The 24,476-nt window shown below is 44.6% G+C and overlaps 1 protein-coding gene and 1 pseudogene across 3 annotated transcripts in view; both read right to left on the bottom strand.

The window, feature by feature from the left end:
• The window catches only part of SHMT1 (serine hydroxymethyltransferase 1), a 36,606-nt gene extending 32,783 nt beyond the window's left edge, over positions 1-3,823 (bottom strand). Inside the window, exon 1 of one of the 3 annotated variants that reach the window (XM_037808126.1) lies at positions 3,717-3,823. The gene's annotated coding sequence lies outside the window, so the exon portion shown is untranslated. Of the gene's footprint in view, positions 1-2,430; positions 2,517-3,716 lie in introns of those variants that run through there. The other 2 variants (XM_037808125.1, XM_037808127.1) reach the window with 2 other exon arrangements.
• Positions 3,824-14,920: 11,097 nt separating this feature from the next.
• On the bottom strand, positions 14,921-21,058 carry LOC119513846 (annotated as a pseudogene).
• Between the last annotated feature and the right edge of the window lie 3,418 nt (positions 21,059-24,476).

The raw sequence follows: 24,476 nt of genomic DNA on the forward strand, positions 1-24,476 counted from the left end.
GGCGGGCGTGCGCTCACCAGCTTCTTCAGAACTGACCCTCTCTCTCCAGTCTCCACCTGCCCCCCAAAACCTCTCCACCACGGGGCCCCCCAGGTAGATTCAGCCAAAGAGTGGGCGCTGTGGCCTCAACAGCACATCTGACCCTCGGAGTGACCCCACAGACGTGAAATAATTAGCATATGTAAATTCAGCGTCAGAAACTAGAATACAGGTTCCCAGGGCCGGGGCTGGGGGCGGGAGTGGGGAGCTAAGGCGCTGCTGTTCGGGGTGATGGAGAAGTTCTGGTAAAGGACAGTGGTGATGGGAGCACAACCTTGAGAATGTAACGAACACCACGGAAATGTGTATGTGAATGGAGTTAAAAGGGGAAATTTTAGGTTGTAAAAATTTAAAAACAACAACAGTACACACAATACAGTGAACCCCAAGGTAAACTACGGACTATAGCAGTTTTATAGTAGTATTGTAATAATATTGTTTCATCAATTGGAACAAAGGTACTGCACTAATGCAAAGTGTTAATAATAGGAAACGTGTGTGACGGGGGGGTATATGGGAATTCTATTTTCTGCATGATTTTTCTGTAAACCTCTAACTTCTCTAACTTTAAAAAAAAAAAAAAGTACTTGCCAACACTACATAGATAACATTTCTTGATTACATCCTCTGTCCCCAACTAAATTTTAAGCTCCTTGAAAGCAAGGACTACATGGAACATGTTTTACGTGACCCATATGTTCCAAGACCCTTCACAGAAATTGAAAATCGCACATGATCGCAAACCCCCTTATTTACTAAATATTTCTTAAGGGAACATATGCATTTTTTATAAATAAGGCAAATAAACACTCTAGTAACAATAAGTAAGCAAAATTATCATAGGAATAATTTTTAAAAATTTTAATTCTCTCTGCCTGTATTTTTTCAATTGCCAATCACGTATACCTGAATTCGTGTGCATTGAGTTAGCGTAAAATGAGGTCCTACCATATGTTTTCACCTCCCACAGCACCCAGCGTAGCTACACATGAAGCCATATTTGCCAAACGACTCTACAAATGAATGGTTGCCTTAGACAAGTCCACAGGGAGGGAACTGGTAGGTTCTCATATAATGTCAAAAATTCGGCATGGAGCAACTTTCCAAGATATTTTTCCCGGGATGATACGCAAGTTAACAATGAATAGGATACAGACCATTGGAATAATCTACGCAAGTTGGCCACCAATAACACTTTATAAAGGACTACCTACAGCAAGGAGCATCTATTCATTCGATCCTGGCACATTTCTTTGGGTTCCAGAAAATTGTAAACTGGTTTTGCTCTACGAAAGACCTCTCTCTATATAGGGTTATCATATACAGATAACTCTATATATGTTATTTCAATCCTAGGAACACTTCAATCTAAGTGCCCACCCTCACCCCCACCGCTGCCCAATCTTACAAGTAAACAAAACGAGACTCAGAAAAGTGAAGTATCTTGGCCCAGGGCTGCGGGAGCATCACCCATGGGGCCAGGATTCAAAAACCCAAAATCTGCTCTAACTACCCCACCAAGTTTCTGGAGAACTTGCTAGTCAACACACCACCTGCTTGAGCATACACACATTCCAGTAAGAACTGCAGGCCAGGTGTGCATTTTTATATTTCTGTGGGGAAACTGCATTCTGTTCAAATACAGCAGACTAGGAAGATGTTTATTCTAATAGGTTTCTACGAAAACTAGAATTTATTGCCCTGAGTGGGCAAGTTTAAACGTTACATAGAACCAACCTCCCTTAATTAACAGTTGGCAGCTTTTCAGTATTTTTTTCCCACTTAGTTTGTTATTTTCATTTGAAATTTATTCATCCAACAGCTATTCAGGCCCTTCCACCTGCCGGGTACTGTGCTCGGTAGTAGAAATATATATTGGTAAATAAACAGGCGGGATCTCTGCCTGCAGGGAAAGGCCTACAGGAGGAGAGGATATTTCCACTGAAAAAGCGAGCTGTGAAGACAGCACCCATTTTCCAAGAGTACACACACAGTGTGATTTGCTTGATAAATATACCCTCAAAAACAAAACAGCCTATTAGCCCCAAATCACAGCAGTCCTCCTTAATTCCTGGTAGAGCTGGTATAAAGAAACTACCAATAATCTTCAACCAGGAAATTCCGCAAAGCAGCCACCATTTGAACACAAGTACAACATAATTAGAAATACAGCCACGCCTGCAAAACTCAAGGCAGCAGCAGAGCACTGAGATTTAAATGCCATAAAATAATTCTGTAGAAGTTCTGGTCAGAGGTGGAGAGAGGGAAAGTACGAACGGTTTGGGCTCCGTGCCCCCCTTGGCCTGAACTCTGCACCCAGCAGCGGCCTGTGCCACCCAAGAAGCCCTGGCAAACGGAGTCCACCCACAAAGCACAGTCGCAAAAACAGACCTTCCAGCCTGAGAACCCCAAGGAGAAAAGCTGCTTTCCAGAGTGAACCACCTGAGTTTAAAAAGGATTTGGAGGTGGCCGGCAACGCAGGGGACCTGTGAGTTAACCAACAAACAACTAAAGTCCACTTGGCCACACCATGCAGTGCCCGCCAGGTCGTGATCGTTCGGTGAGAGCACTTTGGTCAGCGCTCCTGGGCAGGGGGAGGAGGCCCAGAAGCCAAAGTCCGTATTTGCCTCAGCACAGCCACCTGCCGTCCTGTCCGCCGGCCCTTACCACAGAACTTCTCCTTCTCTGGTAGTCACTAGGGGACACGGTCCCGCCTTAATCCCTGTATGCGACTTGTCCCTGTGATGAGCCTCTCATCCAGTCTAGGGGTGCCATCCCCACCCTCTGACCCCATCACCATTTAGAATCAAGCAGTCCTCCGGGTTAGAGCAGGTGAACCATAAACTTACTAAATTCACTGCTCTTCTTGGGTCTGAAATTAGCGTTTCATCTTTAAGACAACCCCCACCACCGTCATAAGCCTAAATGAATTCATTCTCATTCATTCAATCTCTACTGGCATTCAACAAATGTCCTAGAATTGAGTGTGGTGATGAATGCACGACCTGAATTCACTAAAGACTGACTGTCCACTTTAGATGGATTGTATGGTGTGAAGAAAGGGAGAGGGGGAGGAGATGGAGAGAGGGAGGGGGGAGACAGAGAGAACTCAGGAGAGCGAGCGCCCAGCCCAGGTGGCCGGAGCCCCGGGCCCCAAGGAGAGGCGATTCCCACGCGGGCATGGGCAGGAGAACAGGCTCTTCACCTTGCTAGCTAACTGAGCTAAAGTCACGTAACGGGTCGCAACGTGAACCCCGCCTTCCCGCGCGCCCCAAATGGCCGCGCCCCCCCCACGTCCCCCCACTGGCAGCTTTAAAGCCCCTGAACCGGCGTTTCCTGCCCAGCAGCCGGGGTCTGGGAGCACCGGCGGAAGCGGGGGCAACACGGGGAGTGGATGCGGGCGCAGGGCGGAGCCCCCGGCCCGGCCTGGGAAAGGGCGGCCCGCCGTGAGGAGCGCGGGGCCGGCGGCACTCGGAAAGCGCTTCCCCAGGAGCGCGCCCGGGAGAGGGCGGCCGACCCCATCGCCCAGTCTCGCCGCCAGGGCCCGGGTCCCCGGCCCCCCGACCCCCACCCCGGCTCCCAGCGCCGCGGGGAAGCCCGGCGGGAAGGCACGGGACCAAGGCGCGCCGCGGGCGCAGGGGAAACTGAGGCCCGCGGGCCCGAAGCCAACCACCTACCCGGACCCGGACCCGCTCCCGCGCCGCCACCTGCGCGACCCGCGCCCGCCACGTGACCGCCGCGCGTGCCCGGAACCCGAACTTGGCGCGCGGCGGCTCCGACTCCACTTGGCGCGCCCCGCCCGCCAGGCCCCGCCCCCGGCCGCGTCCAATCAGAGCGCGTGGCCGAGAGGCCCCCGCCCCCACGCGGGCCGACGCTATTGGCTGAGGCGGGGAGGTGGGCGGGGCTGGCCTCGCCGGGACCGCGTGGGGCAGCTGCTCACCTGGGGTAAGGCCAGGGTTAGGAGCTTGGGGCCGGGGCGGCGGGCGCTGGGGCGGGGACTTCCGGGAGGACGGCCTGCCCCACGTGGGGAGGGCGCCTGGGCCGCGGGTGGTGGGTGAATTTAGTTGCGTAAGCTTCACTTTTGCAATATCCTACTCACAGTTTAGCACAGGGTGTGCGTAAATAGGGCACATTAGCTCTCCCCAGGTATGGGATTCCAAACCCCTCACTTCACCTCGCTGAGTTTCCCATTTCTCACCCTCGAATTTAATAAGCATTTTTAAAACACCCAGTTTGTATTTGGTACATAATAAGGACTCAAATGTTAGCTATTGTCACTAGTGAAAAAAAATCCAAGGGTTCCATGTCTCGATATCTACCCAAAGAACTGAAAACAGACACTCAAACAGATACTTGTACACCAATGTTCACAGCAGCGTTCTTCGCAATAGCCAAAAGGTAGAAACAATCCAAGTGTCCATCAGCAGGTGAATGGGTGAACAAAATGAGGTATATCCATAGGCTAGATTATTATTCAGCCATAAAGAGAAAAGGAGTTCTGATACATGCTACAACATGGATGAACCTTGAAAAAAGTATACTAAGCAAAATAAGCAGACACAAAAGGACAAATATTGTCAGATTCCATGTATATGAAATATGTTCAATGTGCGGATTCATAGAGACAGAGTGTTGGTTAAAGTTTACCAGGGGCTGGAGAGGAGGGAGAATGGGGAGTTATTGCTTAATGAGGACAGGTTTCTGTTTGGGTCAATGGAAAAGATTGGGTAGTGCAATATTGTAAAAGTAGTTAATTCCACTGAATCGCACACTTATAAATGGTTAAAATGGCAAATTGTATGTCACATATATGTTACTGCAATAAAATTTAATAAAAACAATCCGGGGGCTACATAATGTAGGGAAATGAGGCCAGGCCAAGCCCCACTCTAACCATATATGTGATCTTTGATAAATCACCTCCTCTGGGTCTCAGTTTCCCCACTTAGAAGATGGGCCTGTAATCTTTCACCCCTCAGCCCAACCACTGCACTTGGTACACCTCTTACAACAGCAAGCATCAAAATCTTATAACAGGTGTGGCTAGTATAACGTTAACAAATTGATTTAAAATTGTTTCAGAAATGCCCAGGGAAAGACAAGGTAGAGTAAGGGATGCCTGTGAGGTTGTAGAGGAATTGCTTTCACAGGGGACTTTTCAGGAGAATCTCACACTACTGTATATACCCTCAGAGTGATTTTGTGTTATCAAATAGCTTGCTTGCTTTGTGCATTCCTTTCCTCCTGCGGCAGTTTACAATTGGATTTAGGGCATCAAGCAGCAGGTAGAAGTAGCCTTGTCTCCATTTTACAGAGGAAATCACACCACTGGTGTCACGGAATCAGGATTCAAATTCAGGTCTCGCCATGTCCAGATGGCAAACTGCAGCCAGCCTAGATAGAACTCGGTGAGATACACGTTAGGTGCAGAAGAAATACAGTCCGAATATGAGAGACAGGAGCGGACTGGGTGAGAATCTCTAACCACCAACTCAGCTGTACAAGGAATGCAGCTTTAGGTTTTTTTCCCCTGTACCCAACCTTAATGTTAAGCTTTCATTTTGCCAAGTGGCCTTGGGCTTGTTCAGTCAGTTCACAGGGTCCCCCTGATCTTGGTGTCGAATCTCAGTTCCAAGGGGTTAAGTGGCGCCGAGGCTCGGACCAGGGCGGGGCTGCCAGGTCCACTTCTACCCGAGTCACCTCACATCCACGTGCATTCCTGCCCTTGACCTTGGTCTCTGGGGTTTGGGGTCATCTGTCCACTGCTGTCTCTGGCTTCATGACCACTTCTCCTCCACAGGCTGGGTGCAGGGAACCCTGGGTCCTGCCCCTTCCCAGAGCACAGGTCCCCTCCACCCCCAGACTGTCCAGCCCCAGAAGGAGGCAGACCCTTTCCCAGGAACCAATCGTCTATGACGATGTCGCTCTAAACACCTTCCTTCCCCAGACTAGACAGACTTTGCTTCTTTTAGAGGTTTAGGTGGGAGGGAAATTAGACTCATATATCTCCTCCAAGCAAAAGCTTTTATCACCCCCAAAGCCTCCCCTTTTGCAACTCAGAACTCTTCTCAAACCATTGGCTTTGCCAGGGGCTTCCCAACAGACTGAAAAACCAAGACTGGACCGCTGTCTTTCTGTCTTCCTTCTGCTCTGTCATCTTTTCCTCGAGGCCGGAGTGCAGTGGAGGGAGTGGGAATCAGAATCACTGTGAATATTGGGTGGGGGCAAACACATCAGTAAACAGATTTACAAAATATTATCGTGCACAGGCAGGCTGATATGCTAAATATTCAACAAGCTGTGTGGAGTGGATGATAATCAGTTAGGAGAGGCCATGGGCCAATCAGAGGGGCCACCAGCTGGAAACCACAAGGATGGCCAAACCAGCACAAACCAGTTTAAAAAAACCATGATTTCATCATGAAGGCCAGTGGAGGTAAGAGAAGTGAACATGCTGTGTGTCCTCAAGTCAGTCACTCAACCTCTCTGAGCCTTTGTCAAGTCCACTCTTCCTCTGCCTTCTCCCAGAATTTGGGGCTCCCCAGTCTCCACCCAGGCTGTGTTCTTCTCCTTTCACCCTCTCTCCCCAGACAAGCTCATTCATGGCCATTCAATTCGCTGTCACAAACCTGGGGCGCAGCAGCAGCGAGTGGGGCAGGGGAGGAGGGGAAGGAAGGGGTGGGATGGGGGAGGAGAGGGAGGGCAGCAGAGAAGATACTCACTAACTGCCTGTGGGAAGCCAGGAAACCCTCACTGAGGCAGGGTCATCTGAGTGGGTCTTAAATCATGAGTCTCCACCCCCTACCCCTCACCCTCCAGCCCCCCACCCCCACCCCCACTATAAGAGGTCGGGGTGCATTGCAGGCAAGTCTGGAGTTCGCCCATTGTTTCATCCATGACCCAGTCTGCCTCTCTACCCTTTTTTCTTTTTACTATTCAGCAAAACTTTCTTCTTTTTAAAGGGAACTTAAAATCCACCATCATCACTTCATCAGTTACTATGTGGAAGTATTTTTCTCAGAATGTTAAAAATATAAATCAGATATCTGCTTCCAGTCATAATACAGTTGTAAAGGCTGGACTTAAACCTCCTGCAACAAACAACTAGAAAACTCAACAAAATATGTAAAATAATTGTTTTCAGGTGTTGGACAATAGGCAGCTTAGACTCTGAGGAGGAAAGGGAAAAAAACCAACTGAGTCCTGTGATTTCCTGGCTTGATGCTCGGAGGCAATTTTTCCACCGTGGGTGGAGAGGAGGGGAACTCAAAGAGAAACTGGTGGTCTCAGGGAGATGAAGAAACAGAGGGCAGAGGTGGGGAGGCTGTGGCAGCCGGAAGCTGCAGAACCTGGTTTCGGAAAGGAAGGAGCTATGCAGAAAAAGAGCTCTGAGATCTGCTCCGAATTCCCATGAGTTTTTGCTGAGTAAGGGACTGTGCACGTGTAGAGTAAAATTCCACAAAGTTGAACATAGAGCAACCATGGACTTGTAAGCAGAAAAGACCCTGGAGTTCACACGAGGCAGGAAGATGTACAAGCCCTGGCAAGCCAAAGTAGGATCCTCAGGGCTGACGTGGAGAATTCGGTGGAAAGCTCAGAGGGCATGCCTCAGTAATGGGGCCAAACTGCCCCTGGAGTGAATGCCACCCTACATCTGCCCCAGAAAAACTTAAAAACACGTCTCAGACAGAAAATCAGCAAGAGTAGAGAAGAACTGAACAACATCATCAGCTGATAGAGACTAATCAGCATTTATAGAACACTCCGCCCAATGACAGAGAATACACATATTTATCAAGTGGTCATGGAGTGTTTCCCAAGATAGACCATATCCGAGCCACAAAATAAACATCAAACATTTATAAGAACTGATGTCATGCAAAGCGTGTTCTCTGAACAAACAGGAACCAAACAAGAAATCAATAGCAGAAAGATAACAAGACAAATCTCCAACCATTTGGAAACTAAAGAGCACACTTCTAAATAATACATGGTAAAAGAGGAAGTCTCAAGAGAAATAAAAAAAACATTGAACTGAGTGAAAAGGAAAATGCAATATTTAAAGCTTTGTAGGACACAGCTAAAACAGTGCTGAGAGGGAAATTTGTAGCACTAAATGCTTACGCTAGAAAAGAAGAAAAGTCTCAAATCAACTATTTAAGCTTCCAGCATAAGAAATTAGAAAAATAACTTTAAAACAAACCCAAAACAAGCAGAAAGAAAGAAAGAAGAGCAGAAATCAGTGAAATTGAAAACAGAAAAACAATACAGAAAATCAATAAATCCAAAAACTGGTCTCTGAAAAGATCAATAAAATTGACAAACCTCTGGCAAGACTAACAAAGAAAAAAAGACAGAAGACACAAATTAGTAATGTCAGGAATAAAACAGGAAATATCACTACAGACCTTATAGCCACCAAAAGGATAACAAGGACATACTACAACCACTACAACCAACTGTTTACACGTACGTTTGTCATCATAGATAAAATGGACCAGTTCCTCAAAATGCTCCAAACTACCACATCTCATCCAAAATGAAATAGATAAATTGACTAGCACTAAAATTATTAAAGAAATTCAACTTATAATTTAAAAACTGCAGAAAAAGAAATCTCCAGGCCCAGACGGTTTCAATGGAGATTTCTAATAAACATTTAAAGAAAAATCAACACCATTTCTACATGAATTCAGCACGACAATATCTTCAAGAAAATAGGAGGGAAAACTTCCCGCTCATTTTAGGTAGCCAGTATTGCCCTGATACCAATAGCAGACAAAGACAGTACAAAGAAAGAAAACTTCAGACAAGTATCCTCAACAAAATATTAGCATATGAAATTCAGCAATGTATTTTGAATTATACACCATGGCCAAGTGGGTTTTATTCTAGGGATGCAAGTCTGGTTCCATATTTGAAAACCAATCAGTGTAATCCACCACATTAAAAGACTAAAGAAGAAAACTGCATGTAATGCCACTCGATGCAGAAAAAACTGACCCGCAAAACAATGGCAAAAGAAATAAAAGATCTAATTTAATGAAGAGACATACTGTATTCATGGATTGGGAGATTCAACAGAATAAAGATGTCAATTCTGTCTGAACTGATATACAAATTTAGGTCACTACCTATCAAAATCCTAGCAAGATAGTTTGTGGATAGAGACAAGATCATTCAAAAATTTCTATATAAAGGCAAAGAAACTAGAATAGCTACAATAATTTTGAAAAACAAGAAAAAGTGAGAAGAATCACTCTACCCAATTTTAAAACTTATGTAACTAGAGTAATCAAGATCAGGTGGTATTGGCAAAGGAATGGACACACAGGTCAATTGCACTGAGTAGAGAACCCAGAAATAGGCAAACACAAATACAGACAAATGACTTTTGACAAAGGTGCAAAACATCTAATTGGAAGAAGCATCTGTTCAATAAATGGTGCTGGAGCAGTTGGCTATCCAGAGGCACAAAAAATTGTGCCTTGATTTCAAACTCACATCTGACACAAAAATTAACTCAAAAGGGATTGTAGATTTAAGTGCAAATATAAAAACTAGACACATACCTTGGAGATATTATGGGTTTAGTTCCAGAACACAGCAATAAGCAAATATCACAATAAAGTGAGTCACATGAATTTTTTTCCCAGTGCACGAGAGTTAGGTTTACACTATACTGCAGTCTATTAAGAGTGCAATATCATTATTAAGGAAAAAAAAAAAAACAACTAAAATGTGACACAGAGGCACAAAGGGAAATCATGCTGTTGGGAAATTGGCACCAATAGGCTTTTTTAATGCAGAGTTGCCACAAAACTTCAATTTATAAAAAAAAAAAATCTGCAAAGCACAATAATAATAAGTGCAATAAAATGAGTTATACCTATATAAAACTTTTGGAAGAAAACCTAGGGAAAAATTTTCAGGACCTAGAGTTTGGTGTTCTGAGACATGACACCAAAAGCACAATCCATAAAAGAAAAAAATTGATAAATCTCATGTCTTTGAAATTAAAACCTTTTGATCTGTGAAAGAGCCTGTTAAGAGGAAGAAAAGACAAGTTACGGACTGGAGAAAATATTTGCAAATCACATCCCTGATGTGCTGGTTTGGATATATTATGTCCCCCAAAAAGCTATGATCTTTAATCCAATCTTGTGGGATATTGGGATTAGGTTGTTTCCATGGAAATGTGACTCACCAACTGTAGGTGAAAGTTTTGATTAGATTATTTCCATGGAGGCATGGCCTCACCTAGTCTGAGAGGGTCTTAATTAGTTTACTGGAGTTCTTTAAAAACACTGGCACAGGCAGACATTCAGAGATGCTTGGAGTTGTGGACAGAAGAACGTTTGGAGATGCTAAGCTAAGAACACACAGGAGCTGAGAGAGGAGCAGAAACACAACCTTGGACCAGGAGACACCAGCCACGTGCCTTCGGAGCTAACAGAAGTTTTCCAGATGCCGGCGGCCTTTCTCCAGTGAAAGGATATCCTATTGTTAATGCCTTAAATTGGACACTTTTATGGCCTTGGGACTGTAGATTTGTAACCAAATAAAACCTCCTTCATAAAAGTCAATCCATTTCTGGTATTTTTGCATAAAAGCAGCATTAACAAACTGGAACACCTGACAAATGACTCATCTCCAGAATACGTAAAGAACTCTCAAAGTTCAACATTAAAAATCAAACAATCTAATTATAAATTAGGCAAAAGACATTTCACCAGAGAGGATATGTCAACTCAGGACATGAAAATAGTTGGACATCACTATGCAAATAAAAATCATTGAGATACTACTACATACTTATTAGGATGGCTAAAATAAAAAATGATGATAACACCACATACTGTCAAGGATACAGAGGAACTGGATCTCTCATACATCACTGGTAAGAATGTAAAATGGCACAGCCAGTCTGGAAAATTGTTTTTAAATGTCTTAAAAATCTACACATAAACTGTCCGCCATTGTAAACCAGTTGACTTAGGTTGCCCCCAGGGATCTGAATATTTCTATTTTGTCCAAGGGGTTGAACAGTGGAGTGACCAGGGCTTTATACTTGTAATCACTTGATGAAAATCAGTTTCATTATTATTAATATGCTGCTCCCCTTTTCAAATACCTCTGAGGGCTCTCCACAGGGTTGTATCAACTTTAAACCAGGCATGTAAGACCCAGCAGCAGCTGGTTTTTCCAATACAGCCTCATGGGTTCCAGTCTCCACTAGCTCACATTTATCTATTTTTTCTTTCATTGCTTGTGCTTGGGGTGTAAAGTCTAAGAAATAACACCCTCCACAAGATCTTGAAGATGCTTCCTTAAATTTTCTTCTAGAAGTTTTATAATCCCAGATCTAATGTTAGGTCTTTGATCCATTTTAAATTAACTTTTGTATAAGGTGTGAGATAGTAGTCCTCTTCCATTCTTTTGCGTGTGGATATCCAGTTCTCCCAGCACCATTTGTTGAGACTGTTTTGTCCCATTTGAGTGGACTTGGCAGCCTTGTCAAATAGCAACTGACCATAGATGTGAGGTTCTATTTCTGATTTTTCAATTCAATTCCATTGATCACTATGTGTGCTGGTTTGAATGTATTATGTCCCCCAGAAAAAGCCATATTCTTTGACGCAATCTTGTGGGGCAGACATAATAGTGGGGATTAAGTTGGAACGTTTGAATTAGGTTATTTGCATGGAGATACGCCCCACCCAACAACCATACGCCCCAGTATCAGTACATGATAACTGATGGGATATTTCCGTGGAGGCATGGCCCCACCCATTCGGGGTGGGCCTTGATCAGTGGAGCCATATAAATGAGCTGGCTCAAGGAGAGGAAATTGAGTGCAGCTGTGAGTGACGTTTTGAAGAGGAGCAAGCTTGCTAGAGAGGAACGTCCTGGGAGAAAGCCATTTTGAAACCAGAACTTGGAGCAAACGCCAGCCACGTGCCTTCCCAGCTAACAGAGGTTTTCCAGACGCCATTGGCCATCCTCCGGTGAAGGTACCCGATTACTGATGTGTTACCTTGGACACTTTATGGCCTTAAGACTGTAACTGTGTAACCAAATAAACCCCCTTTATAAAAGCCAATCCATCTCTGGTGTTTTGCATTCCGCAGCATTAGCAAACTAGAACACTATGTCTATCTTTATGCCAGTACCATGATGTTTTGACCATTGTAGCTTTGTAACATTCTTTAAAGTCAGGAAGTGGGGGTCCTCCAACTTTGTTATTTTCAATAAGTTTTTGGCTATTCAAAGAACCTTTCTCTTCCATATAAATTTGATAATTGGCTTTTCCATTTCTGTAAAGTAGGTTATTGGAATTTGGATTGGGATTGCATTGGATCTATAAATCAACTTGTGTAGTATTGACATCTTAACAATATTCAGTCTTCCAATCCATGAACATGGAATGTATTCCATTTATTTAGGCTTTCTTTGATTTCTTTTAGCAATGTTTCATAGTTTTCTATATACAGGTCCTTTAATCCCTGATTAAATTTATAACTAGATATTTGCTATTGTAATGGAATTTTTTTCCTTGATTTCCTCCTCAGATCGCTCATTATGAGTGTATAGAAACACCACTGGTTTTTGCATGTTGATCTCATAGCCTGTCACTTTGTTGGACTCATTTATTACCCTTAGTAGCTTTGTTGTAGATTTTTCAGGACTTCCTAAATACAGGATCATGTCATCTATGAATAGTGAAAGTTTTACTTCTTCCTTTACAGTTTGGATGCATTTTATTTCTTTTTCTTGCCTAGCTCTAGCTAGAATATGCAACACATTGTTAAATAACAGTGGTGACAGCAGGCATCCTTGTCTTGCTCCTGATATTAGAGGGAAACTTTCAGTCTCTCACCATTGAGTATGATGTTAGTTGTGGGTTTTTCATAAATGCCCTAAATCATGTTGAGAAAGTTTCCTTCTATTCCTATTTTTTGAAGTGTTTTTTATCAAGAAAGGATGCTTTGAATTTTGTGAATTGAGATGATCATGTGGTTTTCCCCACTCTGATTTGTTAATGTGGTGTGGTGGTGTGGTGTGGTGTTAACGTGGTGGTTTCCTTGTGTTGAACCTCCCTTGCATACCTGTGATAAACCCACTTGATCATGGTGTATATAATTCTTTCAATGTGTTGGTGGATTCGATTTGCAAGTATTTTGTTGAGGATTTTTGCATCTATATTCATTAGGGAGATTTGCCTGTAATTTTCTTTTCAGTGTGAATTGTTTATATGTTTCTAGGAAATTATCAATTTCATGTAAGTTGTCTAATTTGTTGGCATATGGTTGTTCATAGTAGCGTCCTATGAACTTTTTAATTTCTGTGGGGTCAGTAGTAGTGTATCCCCTTTCATTTCTGATTTTATTTATTTGCTTCTTCTCTCTCTCTTTTTTTTTCCTTTGTCAGTCTAGCTAAGGGTTTGTCAATTTTATTGATCTTCTCAGAGAACTAACTTTTGGTTTTGTAGATCCTCTCTATTGTTTTTTTTTGTTCTGAATTTCACTTTATTTCTGCTCTAATACTTGTTACTTCTTTCCTTCTGCTTGCTTTGGGATTAGTTATCTGTTGTCCTAGTTTGCTAATGCTGCCAGAATGCAAAGCACCAGAGATGGATTGGCTTTTATAAAAGGGGGTTTATCGGATTACACAGTTACGGTCTTAAGGCCATCAAGTGTCCAAGGTAACACATCAGCAATCAGGTACCTTCACTGGAGGATGGCCAGTGGTGTCCAGAAAACCTCTGTTAACTGGGAAGGCACATGGCTGGTGTCTGCTCCAAAGTTCTGGTTTCAAAACAGCTTTCTCCTAGGACGTTCCTCTTTAGGCTACAGTTCCTCAAAAATGTCACTCTTAGTTGCACTTGGGGTATTGGTCCTCTCTCCTCTCTCAGCTTCTCCGGAGCAAGAGTCTGCTTTCAACAGCCATCTTCAAACTCTCTCTCATCTGCAGCTCCTGTGCTTTCTTCAAAGTGTCCCTCTTGGCTGTAGTAGCTCGCTCCTTCTGTCTGAGCTTATATAGTGCTCCAGTAATCAAGGCCCATGCTGAATGGGTGGGGCCACACCTCCATGGAAATTATCTCATCAGAGTCATCACCTACAGTTGGGTGGCTCAACTCCATGGAACACTCAAATTACAATCTAATCAACACTGATATGTCTGCCCACACAAGATTACATCAAAGAATATGGCCTTTTCTGGGGGACATAACACATTCAAACCAGCACAGCTGTTCTTTCTCTAGTTCCTCCAACTGTGCAGTTAGGTCTTGGATTTAGGCTCTTTCTTCTTTTTTTAATGTAGGTGTTTAGGGCTATGAATTTCCCTCTCAGCACCACCTTCACTGCCCCTCATAAGTTTTGATATGTTGTATTCTCATTTCATTTGTCTCAAAGTATTTACTGATTTCTCTTGTAAATTCTTCTTTGACCCACCGATTGTTTAAAACTGTGGTTTTTAACCTCTATAAGTTTGCACATGTCCAATCCCCCACCTTTTACTTATTTCCAGCTTCATTCCGTTATGATAAGAGAAAGCGCTGTGTATAATTTCAATCATTTTAAATTTATTGAGACCTGTTTTGTGACCCAGGATGTGGTCTATTCTGGAGAATGAACCATGAGCACTTGAGAATGTATATCCTGCTGCTGTGGGGTGTAGTTGGCTGAATAATGTCCACCAAGGATAGCAGGCCCTAATCTCTGGGACCTTTAAATATTACCTTGTCTGGGAAAAGGATCTTTCCAGATGTGATTAAGTTAAGGATCTTGAGTTGAGATTATTTTGAGTTAGTCAGATGGGCCCGAACCACAATCACACGTCCTTCTAAAGAGGAGGGCAGAGCAGGAATAGACACACTTCACGTGACCATGAAGCCAGAGGTTGGAGTGATGTGGCCACCAGCCAGGGACTGCTGGCAGCCTCCAGGAGCTGGGCGAGGCCAGGTGCAGATTCTCCCCAAGAGCCCCTGGAGGGAGCGAGACCTGGCCAACACCTGGATTTCAGCCCTGTGACACTGATTTCAGATGTCTGACCTCCAGATCTGTCAGAGAATAAATTTCCGTTGTTCTGAGCCATGAGTTGGTGGTAATTGGCCATAGCAGCCACAGGAAACTAACACAAGCAGCTTAAACAGATAGAAACACGATCTTCTGAATGGGGACAGTCGAGGCTGCTATGGTTCCCCAAGGACAGCTAGAATTCAGGCTGATCTAGGGTTCTGCTCTGCCACCCCAGGGCATGGCCCTGTCCCCCCGTGGCCTGAGGTGGAGTTCCAGCACGACACCCCGGTTCTTCAGTAACAGGATGGAATGAAATGGGAAGAAAGGACAAAAGGCACCCATGAGCTGCCTTTTTTTTTTTAATCATACAGAATCGGGGCAGATAAAAATGTAATAAAAATGAAACTTATTACAGGTGGAGGACAGAACCATCAAGTACACAATGTCAAAAGGCCTATTTTTAATTTTTATCATAGTTTAATGACTTATGTGTTTGTTAAAAAAAATACACCTCCCACCTAAAATGGGACATATTGAAAACATTAAAATTTCCAACAGGCTTTTGGGACTCCTCTCCTTTCTATCATAAGGTCAAATTAATTGCAACTAAAGAAGTTCTGGGATTGGCCAACGTCATAAAAGCTTTGATTCAAAATTTTGTGGGGAAGAAACTGAGAATTTATGTGAGAGAGATGGCCCGATATGCCAAACACACCCATGACTTGTGATCCTCACGGAACCACTAAAACAGCTGGAGTTTGGAATAATGCTAGAAGACTTGCCTGAGGCTAGCCTAACCCTAGGGTCCCTATTTTCCAGGCTGTTAGGGTAACAATGTCAACTTCCAAATGCTTTATATGGGCACACACCAGGACCTTTTCTGCCATACATCTGAGATAGCTAAGTAACACTGTCTTTGTAGAATCACCCCAAGGTCTGCCAGAGTAGAGAGAGAGACCATTCTTTTTTAAATGACAAAGTCCTCTAGAAACTGGTGCAAAAGGCAAAAGAAGAGCAATTATTTGGGAAATAGGAAGATAAAGCAGTGGGAGGAAAGCTGCCATTTGGGGGGATATGAAAACCAAAGGAGAACCCCCATTTCTGCGTACCACGTGCTATGAGGCAGCAGCACTGAAGGGTGGCACCCAGAGAAGAGGGCATTTAGTGGGTTTTCTACAAACAACTCAAGACGCCGGGGTCTACTGGGTTCCACAGATTTTCTGTGCACACAGTTTGTGGATTTCATCCCCTTTTCCTTAATTTATCCACAACCGAGAAGGCCAGATCCATAAATTGAAAGGGACACTTTATTGACCTATTACTGTGTCACTGGCTCTTGAAGCACGGGGCCCACTGTCCTCACCTGACGTCACTTTCAGTTCCGTACTGTCCTCTCCGGGTGTGCACGTGGGGCTTGCCCCTGTTGTCTAATGCAGCCAAGGTTTCATTCCAAAGCTACCTCTCCAAGGGCTAAGGTTACTTTGGTACAGTTTTACACACATTTTCCTTTAAAACATCCCACACTTTGTTATTCCCAAACAAAATAAGAGTATGCACCACTCAGAGAAATTGGTTAGTCATTCTGGAGATGTCTAAGAACTATATATATATATCGTTGTCCAAGAACAAAATTTCTCGGTTCATGTTCTTTGCTTCCATTTTCATTTGTACACCTGCACGGTGCTTCATGAGTTGTCTGTTTTCCATGATCTTATAGTCAAGTCAGGAGGACATGGCTTGTATCTTGTTTTCCAATGGCTGGCTGCATTCACAGTTCGCTGCCTACTGATATGAATGAAAACAGGAGCCTCACCTCCACTGTGATCTGATCATTCAACGTCAGTGTCTTCGGAGTTGGCTCTGGCAAGTTCTTCAGGTACCCCCCTCACCATGAGAACGCGTGTGCTAACGTGGTGCCAGGGTCCCAGTGTCTCTTGGGAAGGTGGGGCTGCTGGGGACGGAAATGCTCCGGTGGAAGGTAAAGCACATCATTCCTCTGCTTTACACCTTCAGGACATTTTGAGGGATAAAACTCACAAAGCCCGACTGCGCTTCTTAGTGGGTTGTTGGTACCCCCTGCCGTCTCCACGCCCAGTGGCGCCTCATCATCTTCATTTCATTTCTCGTGCAGTGGTTTATCTTGCTCCGACTCCCGCTTCCGTAAATGTGGGAAGAACCTCAGCTCTTGTCGTCTTGGTCCTGGTACTTCAGAGTTCTGGCCCATTTCATCATGTGAGAAAGGAAAGCTCCAAATGCTCAGGAACATTCTTTAGTTGAAAGTATCTGGTACTGTAGCAAAGGAAGGTGTTCAAGAGGACAGTGGGAGAGTAAGTGCCAGCTGTTTGCACTTCCCACAAACGCTCTTCTACAGGGAGAGAGAACAAGAACCATTAGGAAGCACTGTAGGTTCCCATATTTTCAAGAGTTCGGTCAGCTCAGCCATGGATCTGGAATAGGGCTCAATAGTAAAAATGTTATCTATTTTACCATTTTCAAACAGGTGCAGCTGAATTCCAAGGCACAGGTATAAGATACTATTTGGATTGTATTTTTCACCATTTGGTCTCCAGATCTCTTGGATGAACTGACATGAGCCCAAACTCAACTTAGCAAAAGTACAGGAAAGAAAATCTTCCTTGTGCTTAAGAGAGACGTTCTACAGCCTGACTCGGAGGATTCCTGAGGGGCTATGAGGTCTTGAGCACCTCGTAAGGGGTCCGAACTCAGGCTAGAGGAGGCGTGGTCAACTCTCCCACATTCAGTTCTCCTTGTTGTTCCTCGCATTTTTCCACTGAACCCAGCTCTTCCAGGTGTTTACCCCGTAGATGTATTTCAGTGTCATCTCAGACACCGAGCACCCTCGGAAGGCTCCTGGAATAGGACTCCTGGGCTCCCCAGCCCTAGAGCCTTCTCCCACCCCCTTCATCCGGGCTGAGGGAAACCATCTCTGTGTCATCTAGTTTAGGAATGTGCCTGGATCCCCTGTCCTTTATTAAGTGGGTCAAAGGATTCTGGTAGAAAATCTGCTTCCAGACCCTGTTGAGTTTCCCCTTTAGACAACTATTGCAATTCTGGATCAGACTGTTGCCAGCATTAGACTCTAAGGTACAATGTCTCAGCTCTTGCTCCCACCTACGAGGAGGAGATCCTACCTCCGTTTCAAGATCACCACTGCATGTACTTCCTGGGTCTTTGTCGAATATCTTGGAGCCTAGAAAGAGTTCCTGTTCCAAAGTTTGGGACCCTCCTTGGGATAGACGTCTTCTCCTTCTCTTCATCTTCCGCAGTCATTTCTGCCTTGAGAAGATCAGCTCCAGGTGGATGTGTGGGAAAATGTTCCCTAACGTCTTCGGTGCTCTCAGTGATTTTATCTTCATTATCCAGTGAGGATGGGATAAACACGGGGACCTGCATTGGACTTGGAATTCCAAATGGGACCGAATTAAGGGGTATAGGCACAAACACTGGTACAGAAACTGGAGCCACGATGGTTGGGGGTTGATTTGGAGTGTCTTCTGTCTGACATCCTTTGTTTTAGGCATGTGGTTTCCAAAGGTGGCTTTAGTCTGTGCGATGGGTTCGCACAATAAAGCTTTGTTCTTCAACAGCCTTGGAGGCTGGAAGGTGGTGGTTTCAGGGCATCTGTTTGTGTACTTGTGTCCCCAGTGGTTTTTGGGTTACTGTTGGAACTGCACCTTGTAACGCACAGCTAGAATTCACAGTGGGCAGGAAAGCAGGAGCTCTTGCCAATGATCCCACATCAGTTCTAACTGGAGTTGAATCTTTTCTTAGAGACGGGGGACCTGCCAAAGCAGGCTGCACCATGGAAATGCTTGCTGTGCTGTTTTGTGAAGGGGGGACACACGTATTTTGCTGATTACAGAACATCGAGATACAAGGCAGGTTACAAAAATGTCTCCTTTCTCCTCGCCATTTCAAGGACTCCCTGAGTTGACCCAGTCAGCTTGCAATCATCACATTTGGCCATCCGACAGAACCAAACTTATATTTGGACGTGCATTCTTTCCAGCAGAAGACTTCCACCTTCCCCCTCAAATTATTCTGTACCAATTTGGGAGATGTCTGTAAAGAAGAACTGCACATCCTACAGTGATTTCCCCAGCATTTTGCCAAGTTGTGTTTGTACAGCGATTTGCCATCTTCACACAGAATGACTTGTCAGCACCAAATCCTTTATAATTTTCTCAAGTCTACAATTTCACACACTGCCATTACATTATTTCTTTTCCTTTATTCATCAGAACAATTCTTGCCACAGAATTGAAACACCTTATCCTCAGAGTCAAGATGTTCTGGTTTTGTGGCAAAAAAAAAAAAAAAAATGGTTACGGTGCTGACACCTGAGTTTCACAACACTGAGAGTAAACCCAACAGGTTGGATCAGGCAGCGAGACGCTGGGGGTCAGCTGTGGGAGAGCTCCTGGGGAGGTGCGAAAAACATTGGCAGCGTCACCTTCTCCTACTGACACCGTCAAACCCGTGGGGCTCGTGCTTGGCCTCGAGACAAGGACACTACTGAAGAATTCATTCCTGTTGGTTTACTGAACAAATTCTGGAAAGCGACCACACAACCGTGGCTGTGGAAGTTGCATATACTTCCATCCATCACAGCAGTGGACACTGAGGGATTGCCAAGGTTTTGCAACAGGTGCACTGAACTTGTGCACCTGCAGAAGTAACCATTTTAACTTGTAAGCAGATAAGCAATGAACAGAATAGAAAAGCTCTGTCTTCCCCAAACTATTGGTATTTGCAGTTATTTCTGCTGAGGAGCTCAATGATTTGCAAAGCGCATGTAGATTCATGTTGGCTGATTCCCGCTCGTAGGCTGCAACTTGCGCTGAGCTACAAAACTTCTAGGACTGACCCTCTATCAGAAGCATGTGGAACCATCCATGCCACTGACAGTAACTCCCAAGATCTCACAGCAGCTTGTGGTGAGGTTGTTAGCAGAACGAAACTTCAAGAAGCAAGTGTGACTGCCAAGTTCATATGCCACCTTCTGATGGTTAACTTCACGTCAAATAACAGCATTCTCCTGACGCACGCTGCCCTTGGTTGAAGTGCTGTTTGTATTTGTGGTAACAACACGTATCCTTTTTAGTTCGCATGTTGACAAACATGACTGACTGAAAAATATCTTTACTAGTGGTGGTGTTTTCAAACTGGGCACGGATCACATCCATTGGATTTCCAGTGTCTTTTGAGCACTTTGAGAGAGTTTTCTTGGTGGGAGGAGGAGGCGGAGAGGCAGTGAACGGTATATCCAGCGAGGCGCGGTGCAGCGCAGAATAGCTGAGTAGACCCTTCCTCTGACAAGCAGTTGCCCCTTTGGGAGGATTTTTTTTTACAACCAGAACAGGCAACTCGAGCAGCTGTGGCTGGAACTGAAGGGAGCATTTTATTCCCTCCCGATGATGCCAGTGAAGGCTGAAAGCAGCGGTCAGCCGTGGAGAGAGAGGACTGTCACCAGCTGAAAACACAGCTCCAATTTTTAGTTCCCCCTTTTGAGTTTTTTGCTGTTGGCCATAACCATACTCCTTTGTGAATGACAAAGCGGTTTCTTTGTTTATGATGCAATCCTTTATCCAGGGGTCAGCAAACTTTATTTGAGCGTTGTCAGGTTATTTAATTTTGTTGAGTACCCCTGCTCGGGTGTCATTGCTTTGTCAGAACAAAGGATCTTTGTTAATTCTAATATTTGATGCAAAGGAATGCCCCAGTTCCAAACCATTGGATTCTTTCTCGGCAAATGGGCAGCTGGAATCCCTAATGTTTGTTTCGGGGGTTCGTGGTAAATGAGTATGTAATGTTCTTCAGCTTGATTAGAGTCCCCTATAATTCCATCAAAAACGGCACCAGGCTTTCTCTGCAAATGGTAATCAGAATGCTTTGGCCCATGGGGATCTTTGGCAGTGGCTAATGGGTCACAATGTTCCCTCCTTCAGGGTGGGCTCTGCCTCTCTCTCTGCCATGTTGGACCCCACTCAGAACTTTGAGAAACAAGCACTGTACCTATAAAGGAATAAACGCGCAACCAATTATGGAGAAGAAAAGAATTTATTCACAATCTTGCAAGAACGGGCACCCAACCAAGATATGGGGGGTTGGTGCACAGAACAATAGACCCAGCAGTATTTATTCCCTACGCCTAACACTCAAGTCCCTCCCCTGTTTCACCATTGGCTGGATACTCCAGAGGGTACAGCTTATTTGACAGGCCTAACTAACCGGCACAAAATTGAAACATTTGAAATAAGTCTCCCACACAAATTTGAAACACTTGAAACAAGAAACATTTGAAACAAGTCTCCACCCCTGACTATAACTGTTATGCCCATATAAGGCACTGACACCACTTCTATGCTTACCTGGCCTCTTTCCTTTGGTCTTTAACTGCAGAGACAGACTGAGCTAGTTTGGTAACAAGTTATGAGGCTATTTTAGGAACCCCTACCCCTGCATCTCCACCTTGCAAGGATAGTGGGCGGATAAACAGGAGGACCTGCCACCGATTACAGCTTGGTTTCTTAACCCTCTGCCATTCCCCCAGGCTGCCCCCACCTGTGTGAAAGCTAAACATAATCTAATTCTCACAGAACTGCTGTGGCTCTGTGAACTGTCTTTTAAGAAAACTTCCCAGAGACTGCCACGTAATGCTTTTGTTTCATCCCATTGGCCAGATCTTAGTCACGTGGCCACCCTAGCTGCAAGGGAGCCTGGGAAATGCCAGTGGCTCCATGACCAGCTAAAAATGAGTGGTCTGGGACAGAGAGAACACACATTGGGGTTTATAGCTAGTCATCTCTGCATGCTATTTCCTTGTGCTGATATTAATTTTATAATTTAAAAAATCATCATGCATTATTGGTATATTTGTTAAACTTGGGGGGATGAAAAGAGAGAGAAGCTGGGAGATAGTAGCTTCCTATGGCCAGTGTGAGAAACAAGCACTGTTCCTAAAAAGGAATAAATGCTCACCTGATTGTGGAGAAGGAAAGAATTTATTCGCCGTCTTTCAAGAAGGGGCGCCCAACCAAATGTGGGGGTTGGCGCGCAGAACAATAGACCCAGCAGTACTTATTCCCTACACCTAACCGCAAGTCCCTCCCCTGTTTCTCCATTGGCTGGATATTCCAGAGGTTACATTCTATTCGACAAGCCTAACTAGCCCAGCAAATTTGAAACATGCAGCCGGCCCAAATTGGAAACATTTGAAATAGGTTTTCTGCGCAAATTTGCAACATTAGGAACCCTTGGAACAAATCTCCACCCCTGACTATAATGGTTATGCCCAGGCCTCCTTAGAGCCAGTGGGGGCTAGTTTGGTAACAAGTTATGAGGCTATTTTGGGAACTTCTACCCTGAGTCTCCACCTTGCAAGAATAGTAGATAGTGGGTGGATAAGCAGGGGGACTGACTGTGGATTACAGTTTGTCTTTTTAACCTTCTGCCAATTTCTTAACTGCCCCACCCTGCAAGGCACACCTGTCCCGTGTGAAAGCTAAACTTAATTTCATTCTCACACCAGGGCCTGACTCTCCTGGGGATCTGCTCCAGAAACACTGAAAGGGGAGCTGATCCTAGGAGAAAACACCCAGGAGACCATTGTTCCCTGCAGACATGATCTAACAGACTTCCCGGAGACCCCCTCCCCAACCCCCTAAATCAAAGGCACAACAAAGCAGCAGCAGGCTCTGGGGGAGCACCAGCTCCGAGTGTGGGGAATGGCCGCCAGCTGCCAACAAACTCTCGTTGCACCTCTGCTATGTGCCAGACACTGAGCCATGCCCTGGAGGCCACGGTGGTGAGGAAAGCTGTCAAGGCCCTGGCCCTAAGGAGCTCTCCGTCCGGTGGGGAGGCAGACATGCACACTGAAGTTCTGTGGGCAAAAGAACGTTAGAAGATCTTTCACTCAGCTTGTGGTCAGGAAAGTTTTTTCTGGAGGACAAGATCTCCAAGCAAGGCCCCGAAAGCTGAGCTCTCCTTTGGAGGACAGATCTTCTATGTAATAGTCAAGCAGAAGCTCTTTCCTTGTCCTTGCTATGAAAAGAGCTCCCATTTCCCCAGACACTGGCATTTTGGCCTATCCTGACCAACCCTGCCAGCCTCTCCAGTATCAAGGCTGTTTGTGCCCATTTGCAGTTAGAGCTTCAGAAACTCTGAACTCTTTCTGGGTCTCCACGGAGACCAAACTGCTCTGTGTTTTTGCAACTCAATGATCACGTCACACATGTTTCTCCTCTAGGCTACAAGGAATATCGTATTGATGTTCTCATCACTCCTAGAGCTCAATAAATTGCCTGGCACAGAGCTAGTTCCTAGAGACTGTTGGAAAAAATAAGCTTACAAACAAATCTAAAGTGGGTATGAGAGATCTCTTTGGAGTGATGGTAATGTTCTAAAATGGGATTGTGGTGGTTTAGTGATTTACTAAAAATCACTGGCCTGTACACTTAAAGCCAGGTGATTTTTTGTAGTATATATATTATGCTCAATAAAGATGTTAAAAAAAAAAAAAAAAAAAAAAAAGCCTAACCTACCTGAATGGTCAAATGGAAAAGACAGAAAATACCAAGGGCAACTGGAAGTCTCCTTCATTGCCAATTCAGATGGTTCAACTGCTTTGGAAAGTTTGACACTATTGGCTAATGTTAAGCAAATACATATTATCACTTATGATCCAACAATTCCACACATGGGGATATGCCCAACAAAAATGTTTATATATGTACATCAAAAGATACTCACAACTGCCCCAAACTGGAAATGATCCCAATGTCCACCAACAGTAGAATGGGCAAATAATTCCGGAAACTATTGACCAATGATAATGTACAATCTACAATTATTGGCTGCTTCTCATAAATGTAACATTGAGTGAAAAAAGCTAGACCCCAAAGAGCACATACTGTATGATTCCATCTGTACATTTTACAAAAAAAAGAGAAGGCTGCATCTCTGGTGTTATGAATCAGGATGGCAGTTTTCTTGGGGTACGGGGGATGGAGAGGCTGGAATGTGAAATGGGGGCAGGGGGGCCTTTGAGGCTTTGCTCATATGCTGTTTCTTTACCTGGATGCTGGTACCGCAGGTTTGTCCAGTTTGTGAGAATTCACTGAAGTGAACATTTAAGACACACTTTTCCACTTCACTGGAAAGTAGTAACAAAAGCCAAGCATGGAGACCGGAGACTGCGTTGTCGCTTTTCCATCGCCACCCAGTGGTCATTCTGTGCACTGCAACACCCCAACTCGTCCCGGCTCCTGACCCAGGCTGGACTGAGGGAAGAGGATTACTGAACTCTTTCAGGAGAAGACAAAATGCAGCCAACTAGCCAAGCCCTTCTAGTGTCCGAAAAATCACGTTGGAGACTTACAGCACGAAAAAGCC

Source organism: Choloepus didactylus, chromosome 18, assembly GCF_015220235.1.
Source record: "Choloepus didactylus isolate mChoDid1 chromosome 18, mChoDid1.pri, whole genome shotgun sequence".
Taxonomy (NCBI): Eukaryota; Metazoa; Chordata; class Mammalia; order Pilosa; family Megalonychidae; genus Choloepus; species Choloepus didactylus.